The sequence below is a fragment of the Euprymna scolopes genome, chromosome 12 (assembly GCF_053919585.1).
Source record: "Euprymna scolopes isolate OS-2025 chromosome 12, ASM5391958v1, whole genome shotgun sequence".
NCBI classification, from domain to species: domain Eukaryota; kingdom Metazoa; phylum Mollusca; class Cephalopoda; order Sepiida; family Sepiolidae; genus Euprymna; species Euprymna scolopes.
The window spans coordinates 44907620-44920602 of NC_136493.1; positions in this window are offsets into that span (position 1 = coordinate 44907620).

Consider the following 12983-nt stretch of genomic DNA (forward strand, 5'->3'; position numbering starts at 1 on the left):
TGGCCTTCGTCAATGAATTTCAGTTTAAAAATAAATAAGTAAATAAATGCCTTTATATCCGGTATTTCCAACCTCTTATTCTTGTTTCTAAATTTCTCCTTGTTTGGCAGCGTGTGACTTTTTGTTTCAGTTGTGATGTCACCGACATCTCGAACACGTGTTTTTCTAAACACGTCTCACCCCGGTTACGAATCTAACACCAGTTCTCTGAACACAACTGCTTCTCCGGCCACGTATCCTTTTGTCTTCTGTGACGTCACTTAGCGTCGCCATTTTGGTCATTTGCACATCTTTATGCGACTGTTGCTGCTGCTGCTACCAACGTCAGCGACTCTCGTAGAAATGACGATTGGATGTACTACGTTCTTTAGTGGATTCGGAGATGAATTATTTCTTGACAGCTATATTCGTGTTAAAGCTTCAAATGCATTCTTTTTATTTGCCATAGAATCACCGCTTATAAAGGCCCGTAGGCCACTCGAGGATAAAGGTTAATGAGTGTCAACACCGTGATGATCGATGATGGTGTAAATTGAATAGAAATTAAGTATTTAAAAAGACGACTCACCAAAAACTATTTTTACGTTGGCTTTGAAAACGTAAGTGTTATAGTGAGCTGAGAGCCAGCTCCGTAGTATTGTGTTCCACGGATGAGTAGTTCTGAGAAAACATATTTGCTTATGGAAATTTCGTTTAGTTTTAGGTACAGATAGAGAGTAAGTAAAACTGCTGATATAGGTTTTAGCTAGGCGATTGTTTGCTGTAAATGTTTTTCAATGGATACTAATGGAGCCTACGTTATAAACTATTTTTTTTTTACCATAGTCACCGCTTATCAAGACCTGGCAGATACTCCCGTGTTAATGCGTTGAAATTGGGTAAACATTAATTATTTGAGAGGATGGATCAGCAAGAACTTGTTTACATTGAACTTGAATACGACCATGTTGTAGTCAGACCCAGCGTGTAGTGTTCCACGAGCGGATCGTTCTAGGAAATAAACTTTTTTCATGGAATTTTCGTTGAGACTTAGGCACAGATAGAGAGTGGGGTAAATTGTTGACCGTGATTATAGCTACATGTGTTTGTTTTGGGTGTTTTGCAAGGATGGGGCTCTGATACTTTAGTGATTCTCTCATCGGTAAGAGCTAGCATTTACTTCCATTTTCACAACAGGAGGATGTGACACAAGGTCGAACTGTGAGGATTAAAAAAAAGCTGGCACACAAGAGGCAGGGAACTGTGGATCGTATTGATTCCCGATTCCAATGCAATTATCGATTCTATTCAAATTTATGATTCCGATACAATTACAAATTCTGATTTCGATTCTTTTCCAATCTCTAAATAGTTATAGAGTTTTTGTTGATTTTTTTAAACACCTTTGGATTATCTTCAATAAGACATGTTATATGTGCATATATTTTTGCAAATGTATAAGTACATTTGTAAAGGGGGTGATCTATTGATTAAACTAGACTGATAGTTTTAAATCAATAAATATTTACCATTTTATTCTTAATACCAACAAAGGAACATTTTACTTAAAATAAATTTTTAAAAATGTTTTTTTTTTCATCGGAATATACGCACGTATTCTTTCGATTGCGATAATCTAAAGAGTTAAGATATTTTTTCCGATTCTTGATTTCGATTTATCGTACCAACATTAATGGAATTTATCGTACCAACATTAATGGAATTTATCGTACCAACATTAATGGAATTTATCGTACCAACATTAATGGATCACAAAGCAATTCCTGGACAGTCCAGTCTACATTCCCAAAATAGAAGTGTCTAAGGCGATTAGCAATAAAAACTTGTCAAATCGTGAGAAGGTAAGGCCTGTGAGGATGGACCTCGTAAAACTGTATAGAACCATTCCTACGAGAGAAGAACCATTTTTAGAACCATTCCTACGAGAGAAGAACCATTTTTAGAACCATTCCTACGAGAGAAGAACCATTTTTAGAACCATTCCTACGAGAGAAGAACCATTTTTAGAACCATTCCTACGAGAGAAGAACCATTTTTAGAACCATTCCTACGAGAGAAGAACCATTTTTAGAACCATTCCTACGAGAGAAGAACCATTTTTAGAACCATTCCTACGAGAGAAGAACCATTTTTAGAACCATTCCTACGAGAGAAGAACCATTTTTAGAACCATTCCTACGAGAGAAGAAAAGCCATATAGCTTCAAAAGGACTCAGACTGTTAATGCTAGGAGATGTGATACGAAATGTGCTTCATACTAACCGGCAATAACTCACCCAGATTTTTCATTAAATATATTTGCCAAACAATCAAAAGACTCTGGAATCTGTACAGAATTTTAAATGGAAGAAAGCCATCGTTGCTCGATGAGTATAAAGTGTACTAAAAATATATATTCTACTGATGAGGCGATTGCCAAAATGTCCCCCTATATAATTTAACCGCTATAAAATAAAGACTGTTAGAGATTCATGACTGAAACTTGCTGGACTAGTCAAGCATATGCTGAAGGGCATCTGTATCTCTTGTGTTCGCATGAATGATGCCATTTGTTGCTAATTATAAGAGTTAGAAAGAACACTATATGAGCATGAAACTACAGGTGGGACTATAAAGTTGTTGTCCCAAAGAAAACAACACTACAGCATTATTTTAAAACTTTTATTGAAATAATCAATTCAGGTAACTGGGTTATGTAGTAGAGCTGACATCTATTCAGTGTAGCGGCCTTCAGCCTCAATTACCGCCTCGATACGGGTCTGGAACTGGGAGCATGGCTTTTCCACAAGCACCGGCGGGAGTTCGGCGAATACTCAGCAGATGGCAGCGACCAGGTTATATTTGGTGTTGTGGGAGGTCATGTTGGTGATGTTCTCGACGTATGACTAAACGAAGTAGTCCAGTGGGTTCAGATCTGAGAAGGAAAGTCGGGCAGTGAGAGAAGGGTACAAATTTGTAGCACTCCTCCTGAAGCCAAGCCTGGGTCTTTTTGAACTTGTGGGCCAGCGCCGAGTCCTGCTGCCACACCCAGAGTCTGTCAGTGGCCATCTGATTGCACCAGGAGATCACCACACTCTTCAGCAAATCCAAGTACACTTTGCTGTTAACTTCCAAGCCGACTTCAAAGATGTGAGGTGGCATGATGTGACCCTCACTTGAAACTACACCAATAACTATAATCGTATCCGGAAACTTTATTTTCATCACCCTGGGCACATCCCTGTTATTCATAGCAATCCAGCGATGCGTTTTGAAGGTGTTGGCAATGGTCCTGTTGCCATAACTTGCATCGTAGAGAGCATACGTTGCACAGTGCCGCATCTCCGACCCTGGTCGTTAGGCATTGTGTAACTTTCAGACATGATAGAAGGCTCATTTCGCTCTTGGCATTTGTACACAACTGACTAACTAGTAGATTGTTTGAAAAAAAAAAAGAAAAGAAAAAAGAAAACCAGTAAAACTGTAGTAACAATGGAAAAAAGTCATAACTTAACAAGAAACGATTATTGTTTGTAATGCGTGTCTGCCATCTTGCTTTTGTTTTGTCACTTACTGTCTGCCAGGGGAGACAACTTTGTTTTTTTGTTTGTTTGTTTTCAGAGTCATTTCACTTTATGTACCTCTTATAAGAGTACAAAATACGGTTGAGTTTCATAACGCATCATAAATTTTATCAACGATTACATTAGTAGCATTTTCAAAGTGTCACACTGTACCTGCCAGCTGGTTTAGTTAAACGGGCACACATTCCAAAGTGTGTAGATTAAGTTATAACTCCGCGAATGAAAACATTTTAAACATAATAGCAGCGATCCATATAGCGCATTAACACATTTTATTAAGGAAACATAATCCTCATATTCCTAAAACCACTTAATGACTTTAGTAAAAAAACAAAAAAAAAAAACAGAAATAGTAAAAAGAAACTTTATACACCTCTTTTTCTATTTGAAAGTTAGATCTAAAATAGGTAGAAACTTCTGAAAGCAAATCCCCAAACACTTCCCCTTTAGTCACGCGGTCCACTAAGTATTCAACAAGACTACTTAAAAAACAATTAGCCTCTCCTGTAGCAATAATATTTAAGGTATGATTAAAAAGACATAAATGACAAAGCAATAAAAACATGCAAATTATAATGCCGTTGAACCCAACAAATATAATTGCCCTCTTAAAAATAATTGCTTCCATAATAATATAAGTTCACAAGCTAAAATAACTACAAGAGGGCGATCTAATGTTATTAAAACGTACAGAAGGTATTATGTTTCTGAACTTTTCAGATGAAGGTTGATAACTTGCATTATTTGGATTTTTCGGACTACTATCCTCATCTTAGATGCTATTTTATAGAACGGTTCGGCAGAGGTCACTTTCGCCTTTCTTCAGATACGTCTTGTTAAACTCCGGAATCTTTATGCTAAACTCCAGAATCTGTACAGAATTTCGAACTGATCATGATCATAGGTGAATGAACGAGAACAATCAACCCACGTGAATTAAAGAAAGAGTATAAATTGAAATTTCATCAAATTAAAAGCTCAGATTAGCAGTTCGAATTGTTCAAATTTATATATAAGTAGTTGATCCTGTGGAAATTCCACAGCAGCATCTTTTATATGTAATATGTTACTGCTAGGCATTCTGTGGACATTCAGCGTAAATGGAGACGCCGGGATATTATTGTAGCCCTTTTGTTAAAACAGTGACAGTATTTATCTAAGTAATCTGGTTAATGTAGTGTCGGAATATATGCTGTTATTACGGTTTATCTCCAGTATCCTTATTGGAGTCTGTGATATATTTCCATTATATAGACAGATCTTTACTCTACAGACTTGAAATTTGGTATATAAGGTCTTCAGACATGTAGAAAACTTTTTAATTGGTTTTCATTCGGGAAAATAGGTTGCTGAGGGTTCAAAATTGAAAAATTGGTACTGGGGGGGTTTCGTATTTTTATCTGTTTGTCAACTGGTTTGCCAGGTTTTAAAACACTTTTTAAAGAACATGTCAAACTGGCCTAATGGTTATCGTAATCCACTCGTTGCCTGTAGGTTTACAAGAAGTGAAATATTTATAAAAATCACATTACTCGCATGTATATGCCTTATTTTTTCCTGTTTTCTATTTTTATTTTTTTATTTTACTTCATTTATAATATAAATCTCACCTGCCTGTTTAGATGTGAGCATGCATGTTTTAATGTCTCTGAAAAACTTTCGACAGAAGCGACAGATCCCGACAAGATCGGTATCATTTTGAAGCTCGACGTCTCGGACGACAAGTGTAAAAAAATTGGCCCAAAACATTAATTCCTTGACCCTAAACTCAGCCATTTTGTACAGGGAGGGGTCGATTTTTCTCGCTGCCATTTTCGCTAATCATCGTCACTGTTGGATTGACTTCGGTTAATTTCAACGCTTTTGACTTCCGGTCGCGTTGTGGAGACATCGTCTAAGACGTCAGAATTTCTTTCACTTTCTTTTCCGCCTTCGCGGCACGGGTTCGAGCCTGCTTGCCTACCTACTACCACTTTTTATTTCTCAACACACACCTCCAAACACACGGGCAACCCCGGGCTCACAGGCTAGTTTTTTTTTTTTTTAAAGTAATTTAACATTACGTTTAATACTGGGACACGCCGGGTGGCCGGCTAGTAATAAACTGAACTGAATTGAGAATTTCCCGGCTTGGATAATTGGATCCGTCACGGGGTAGCTAATGTATTAGGTACTTTTATTTTCCTTACAAATTTATCAACGGCGTTTAAAAGACTACCTGTTTAGAAATGATTTTGCCGTCTTCGCTCTTGTTTTTATGCAATTTAAACTTTTAGCTTGACACAGACATATACGAAATCTCTATTATTAATAGAAGTAATAGTAGTTTCGGTTTCGGTTTCGGACAGACATCAAATCACAATTACAGAAAGATATGGAGTAAAGTCTAACAGTGCAAAAGGTTTGTTTTTTATTTTCGTTTTTTTTTTTTTTTTTTTTTTTTTTTTTTCGTTTATTTTTATTTTCGTTTTTTTTTTTTTTTTTTTTTACTGGGCCACAATATTTTAACTGGCAACTTGAAAAGCAGTATTTCGCTGAGATGTCTAAATTGATTTCAAGTACCGGATGCGTAAATTATTGTCTATAATTCCGCAGCCCATAAAGTGTTTACATGCAAACTTAATAGAATATAAACGACAGAACCCCCCCCCAACTATTTGAAGAATATATTTAAATTATTTTATGATCTCTGGATTTAATTACACTTTACTTTGTGTTTTATGAGTCCATATGTTAGAGAGCGAAGACAGTGCTTGGATGGAAGAGATTGATTGGCGTCTTAAAAGTCCGGATGACCTAACAGTGGAAGCCGAGGAAGCCACGTGACTTTCAACCGGCGAAGTCTCTGACCCTTCCTGGCTGACAATTGAAGCAAGCGGAAGCACTCGTCACCGTTCCCCAAGCTTCAGCGCCGCTAGGAACGACCATGTACAGTGTAGCTAAATGTAATGAGACAGCAATTTATTTGTCTGCCTTTCTGTTTGTCACTCTTTTTCCTCCTCCTCCTCCTCCTCCTCCTTTTCTCTCTCTCTCTCTCTCTCTCTCACACACGGCGGTAATTAGAATTGACAACAGTTACACCAGTTAAAGCAAGTAGAGTAGCCCGACTCCGTTCCCAGTGCAAATAGGAGCAGTTGTGTACAATATAGCTAAATATACCAAAACCAGCATTCTAAATGTCTCTTTCTGTCCGCCACGTTCTCCTCCTGCTCTCTCCCTCTCTAGCTTTTGCTCTCTTTCTGTCCTCTCACATATAAGAAGGTAATCTGTATTCTGGTTCTGTTAGGCAAGAATTTATAGGTGCTAGAAATAATTATAAGAGTGAAATAGCCACAGCCAAAGAAGATATGCTGAAATAACCAGAAAACACATAGGATCGCAGAAGATAGAAACTCGTGATTCCTGGAAAATATATTATAGTGTAGTGAATAAAGGACAATTAGTAATCCCTCCAGTATCTAACAACCAGAAGGTCGCATGTCCGACAACCGAGAAGATAGAACTACTCGCTCGGCGATTCGCTTCCAACTCCAACTTAGACGAAACAAAATAAGCTTATACGAACTGAAACCTCACTTGATGATCTGAAAAATCACCTCTTTTCATGCCAGCGATATAAAAAATTAGACACCTCCAGGGCGTATGGACATGATCTCATCCCTGCTATACTAAGTAAGAAATGCTCAACTGAGCTAACCCCCATACTTTCCAAGCTCTACAACAAATATCTTGCTGGGTCTTTTCCCCCAAATAGCTGGGAAATAGCCTCTGTGGTGACAGTGTAAAAGAATTCTGGTGAAAAAACTAACCCGCTCAATTATCGCCCTATCAGTCTCCTCTCACTCTTCGCTTCAATCAATGAGTCCTTATCAATCAATCACGCACTATTCCACCACTTCGCAAAAGCTAATTTTCTCTCTGACTGGCAGTATGGATTTATGGCTGTACCGTTCTAAAGCAGGTATTTTATGCGCTGGATAATATCCAAAGCGTTGGACAACGTCTGCCATCAAGGATTCCAAATGAAAACAAAATCATATTGTATAACTGGAGGAATAATAAATATAATTACATCCTTTTTAGACAAGAAAACAATCTAGGTTTTTCATGATGGACGGGCATCCAAGCAGCATAATATTAACGCGGAAGTGCTCCAAGGGCCAATCTACGGACCTTTATTATTCCTGGTATTCATAAATGATCTCCCTTAGAAAACGACTTCCGGGCCATCGTGAAATGGGACCGTAAATGAATTTAATGCTACTAGTTCTATCTTACTTTCCTTTTATAACTGCAAGAAGTCTTCCCAACCATGTGCGTTTTTGCTGCTAAATGACTTTGGTCGGCGTTTGATTCGTAGGAAAATCGTGTTTAATTTTCGATTTTTGAGCGATTATTCGAAAAAATAGGTAACTTTGCACGGATAGGGGGCATTTTTTTTTCATGTTTGAGTGATCCGTCCGTGATTTTTCATTTTAATATACTTTCATAGAAATGTTTCTGTTATGCAAAAAAAAAAAAAAAACTATTTTCTTTACGTCACAAGTGTCACGCTCATACATGAATTCCCTAGCTAATATAACATACTGACCCAACGAGTCACGGGGAGTCTAGTATTATTATAGAGTCGTGATTTCAAAAGTAAAAAAAATGTATTTGAGTGTCATTATCGAAAACGAAACTTCTGTATTCAAAGCTGGTGACGTTATCACTGTACCAACGTGACACGTATAGGAGCTGCTTAAAAATCAAAAATAAACTAAGATGACTGTATAAACTGTACAGCTATATTTTGAATTTTGACTAATTTTTGACCACTTAAAAACTATTTTAACCCGTTAAAGACCCATAAAAGAACGGCCTGTAAAAAAAATTCAATCATTTCAGGCACCTAGCGCCGCTCTGCGACTTTTACTTTCGGAGGAGATAGAGTTTGAAAATATGGCTACAGATAGACAGACAGACGGATAGACAGACACCAGACAGATAGACATATAGCCTTTTATATATTAGATTTTCGTTCTTTTCTTTACTTTTTCTTTTCGTTAATTAATGTTGCATAAAGTTTCGTTTTATTATAACGCGACTCTGATTCATTTCTCAAAAAAAAAAAGGAAAGAAAAGGCAAGTTTTCTCAAGCATTCATTTTTAAGTAATTTTTTATCGACTGCTGCTTTTTAGTTTGTTTCATTTTGTTTTTAAATTAACCTCGAAACTGTCGAAGTTGCTTTGACTAATTAAACCCTTTACGATTGATATAATAATTTTCTTCCATACAGTATGCCAAATAATTTTCTTTGCAGAGAAAGTGGGTTCCCTCTATCGCACAAGAAAATTAGATACACCTGAGAGTATCCTGTACCTCTACAAAGCCACCGTTCTCCCATGCTTGAACTATTGTTGCCACGTCAAGGCTGGTGTATCTAACCCTAACCCTAACCCTAACCTTCTGTTATATGGAAAAGGGCTGCGCCCTTTCCATGTAAATAAGAAGAATATATTAGATAAGTGAAAATGAGATAAGGATAAGCCTAGAATCGAACCCTGTAGGCAAAGTTAAGAAATGGAATGTTAGAAATTTAGTCTACTTTTAAATTCTATTAGAATATTTAAATATTGTTTATATCGAGAAAAAGTCCGTTCTTTAGAAATATGAATTTTAAATATGTCGGCAAAAGAATAAACAATGCAAATTAAATGATATTGTTAAAAAATAGGTTAATATTGAGGATTCTATTGTTTCGCCAAAAGTGTGTTGGACAAACATATGTAAAGCCACATGAATTTGGTCACGTTTGAAAAACACACTTCTGACGTCATAGACAAAGGACATTTCTCCATATTATGGGTTCGGATTTTAGTCAGTCAGAGAGCAAGTCAGTTGGCAGTCGGTTGGTCGGTTGATGAGTTGGAGTCAGAGACCCTTGGAGGCGAGGGGAGAGGAGTAAACCAATGTAGCCATACCATTTGAATTCCTGACGTCATCGACCGGTCGATCAAATGAATAAGGAAATCATCATTGTGTTGTAACTGTTGTCTTGTGTCATCTTTCACGAACGAAAAAGGTAATGTGTTTATCATATTACTAGCGAGGGGTACCCGGCGTTGCCCGGGTGTTTGGAGGTGTGTGGAAACTCCGGGGTGGGGGTGAGTAAAAAAAAAATGTTTTGGTAGGTAAGTATGAGGATCGAACCCGAACCCTTGAGGCAAAGTTGTAAATTAAAGTGTGGAAAAAACAAGCAAACGTGCGACGTTTACCATTGACCCACCGATGCTAACGGAAACACGTTTGAATTTATTTAATTACTTGGATTTGGCAGGTGCCCGTTTTAATGAGTTGATGAGGTCAAGCTTGACTGCGGGATAGTATTTCATTTACTGCGGGAACGCTTCCTAAGATATAGGAAAAAGACTAACCCACATGCCGCGAGCGACAGTGGTTGAATATCTTCCCAAAGTCGAGCAAATTAAATAGACAGGCGAGCTTCGTTGTTAACTCTGAGATATTACGATTTATATGTGATATAAAAAGTTTTTAAAAGTTGTTAGGCCACTGACCGCTTCTCTGAAAAAAAGCCTTTTGTAGACATGCAGAAAAAGCGAACACACATACAAACATACATACATTTTCGCTTTTATATTTATTTATAATGAACTCTTGTGTAAACCCTTCGAAGATTATGTGTCGCCCACTCCTCTAATCTGTTTTAAAAGAACTGTAATATAAATGTCTTCTCTCCCTCATCATCGTTATGTCTGTATTACATGAGCCCTGTTATATATGTTCCCCAATATGAACTCCTCGCCATCTTCAAATATGAAACCCCTGCTACACAACACTTCTTGGACAGGGTTCAAAGAAGAATATTCAATCTAATAGATCCACTTCTGTCAACAAAGCTCTAATCCCTGTCCCATCGCCGCAATGTTGCGTCCTTGTGTCGGCTTCCCAAGTACTTTATGGCAGGTGCTCTGATGAACTCATCTCACTTGTTCCTGTCGATGTATATAACCCCGACAAATCCGCTTAGCAAAAAAAAAAAAACCCCACCCTTTCACTCTTGAGGCCCCTAAATGCCGGAAAGCCTTCTACTCTAATAATTCTCCCCTCAGATTGCTAAACTTTGGAACTCCCTTATTGTTACCTGCTTTCTTAACTGTACTGACATGCAGAAGTTTCAATACAATGTAAAGCGATATCTCGTTTATTTCCCCTAAACATGATCCCAATGAGTAGCCCCCACCCCCTACGGACAAGTGGCATGACTTGTTTGAGGTAAATGCGAAAAAAAAAAAAAGATATGAACACATGTCGGCTTGATTTTTACAAACAGACGAAAGCGATCGTGGTGATGATGGCGACGCCGAACGATTACTGCAACAATAAGGGAAATAACTCCATAACTTGGGTTAACAGAAAACTCGGGTATATAACGCCTTATATACCAAACAGTAAAACGTAATGCTAAGTAGCATTCTTTCCACTGAAGCTAACTGCTCAAAAGAAATCAAAAACTGACGACAGGCAGACCACACCGCTTTTGGAAGACTGTCCACCAGGGTCTTCAAGAACAAGAATCTAACCATCTAGACAAAGGTGATCGTATACAACGCCATAGTTGTCTCCACCTTATTATATGCGTGCGAGGCCTAGACGCCAAAGACCTGAAAAAACTCGAACACTTCCATCAGAAAATTTGCGGACCATCATGCGGATTAAGTGGGACGATTATGTGTCCAACATAACTGTCCTCGAGAGAGCCAACGTCACTAGTATCGAGGCCCTGATCATGAAATACTGACTGAGATTGTCTGACCATGTGGCTCGCATAAAGGACACTAGACTGCCGAAACAAGTGCTCTTCAGTCAACTAAATGTAGGTAATCGACCCCGAGGCCGCCCGCTACTTACATTCAAAGACCAGCCTAAGAAATCTCTAGATTAGGCCAATATAGACCCAAGCACATTTGTACCCTAATTGAACAACAGATATGAATGGAGAAACAGCGTCAAATTGGGTACAAGCACGGCTACTAAGATATAGAAGGCCTGTAAACTGAAAAATACCTGCTGGCAATGTACCTATTTACTATGCCTCCCCACGGGACAGAGTTAGACACCAGGGTCGTTTTTTTAACGTGGAGAAAAGGTACAAAAATAAAAATTGTCTCAGTCGTGAAGAATTTCTCCTCCACCGAAAGAGAACAAGAAATAGAAGTGCAGCATCTGAAGAACAGATGGTATTTATTTGCTCCCCCACCGAGCAAATTAGGCACAAGGCCGATTTTTAATGTGAGGAGTGAAGGGAGGGGGAAGGGAAAAAGGGGACCAGCTCCCGAGAGGTGGGAAATGGGAGCTGATTAATGGTCAGGCATGTGGGGTTGCCCCCACATCTGGTCTTTGCTAGTCATAGCTAGTCATAGCTTGCAGCATCTGAAGAACAGATACTACACTTTGATCCTGGCCCAAAGGCCAAGAAGTAAGATTTGTCAAACTGTCACTGTCGATACTATATGAGGGCATTTTTAAAAAGAGCATTAAACATGTTAAAAAAGAAAAGAAAAGAAAGGAACCCAATTCGATTAATAATGAAACTGAATTTTATTCAATATAAAATATAAATATCATCTATGTAAAATTACGTAATTTTAAAGCAATATACAATCTAATACTGATAAAACTGAATTATGAATTTAGGGAACAAACAAAGAAACATAAAATACAAACAATTCTTGTCCTTCAGGGCAAGATTAGTGTAGTATCTGTTCTGATGCTACGAGTCACCTTTTTTGTCCAGGCGATTACCACGTTCTTCAGCACATCCAAGTACACTTTGGTGTTTTTCAAGCCGGCTGCAAAGATGTGAGGTGGCACTTGAAACCGCACCAAAGATTATAAACCCTGCCCGAAACTTTGTTTTTATCACCATGGGCACGTCCTTGTTATTAGTAGCAATCCAGCGATGCATTTTGAGGGTGTTGGCAATGGTCTTGTTGTCGTAACTTGGATCGGTAGAGAGCATGAGTTTTACAGCGGCGCATCTTTGATCTCGCTCGTTTAACATTGTGCCATTTTCAAATATGGTAGAAGGCGTCTTGCGATTTGTACACAACTCGTCAACTAGTCGGTGAGCGGTTTTGATCCAATGGAAATGGAATCATGTCGTCTTTTCTGTGGCGACACTTTTATCGTTCCATCACATAGTGTAAAAAGCTTCCTTCAGTCTTGGCAGACTATGGATACCCACGGTAAGGTTGCCTGCGCGTGAAATTTTTATAGGAAGAGTAACGCAATCTCCAACCACACCTCTCTTGAGTCGACATTGTTGAATACCAGTGGCAAGTGGATGTTCAGGAAAACTAGAAACAATGCCGAGATAAGCGGAAAGCACATGCAGCGCCTAGAATTCCTAAATGGTC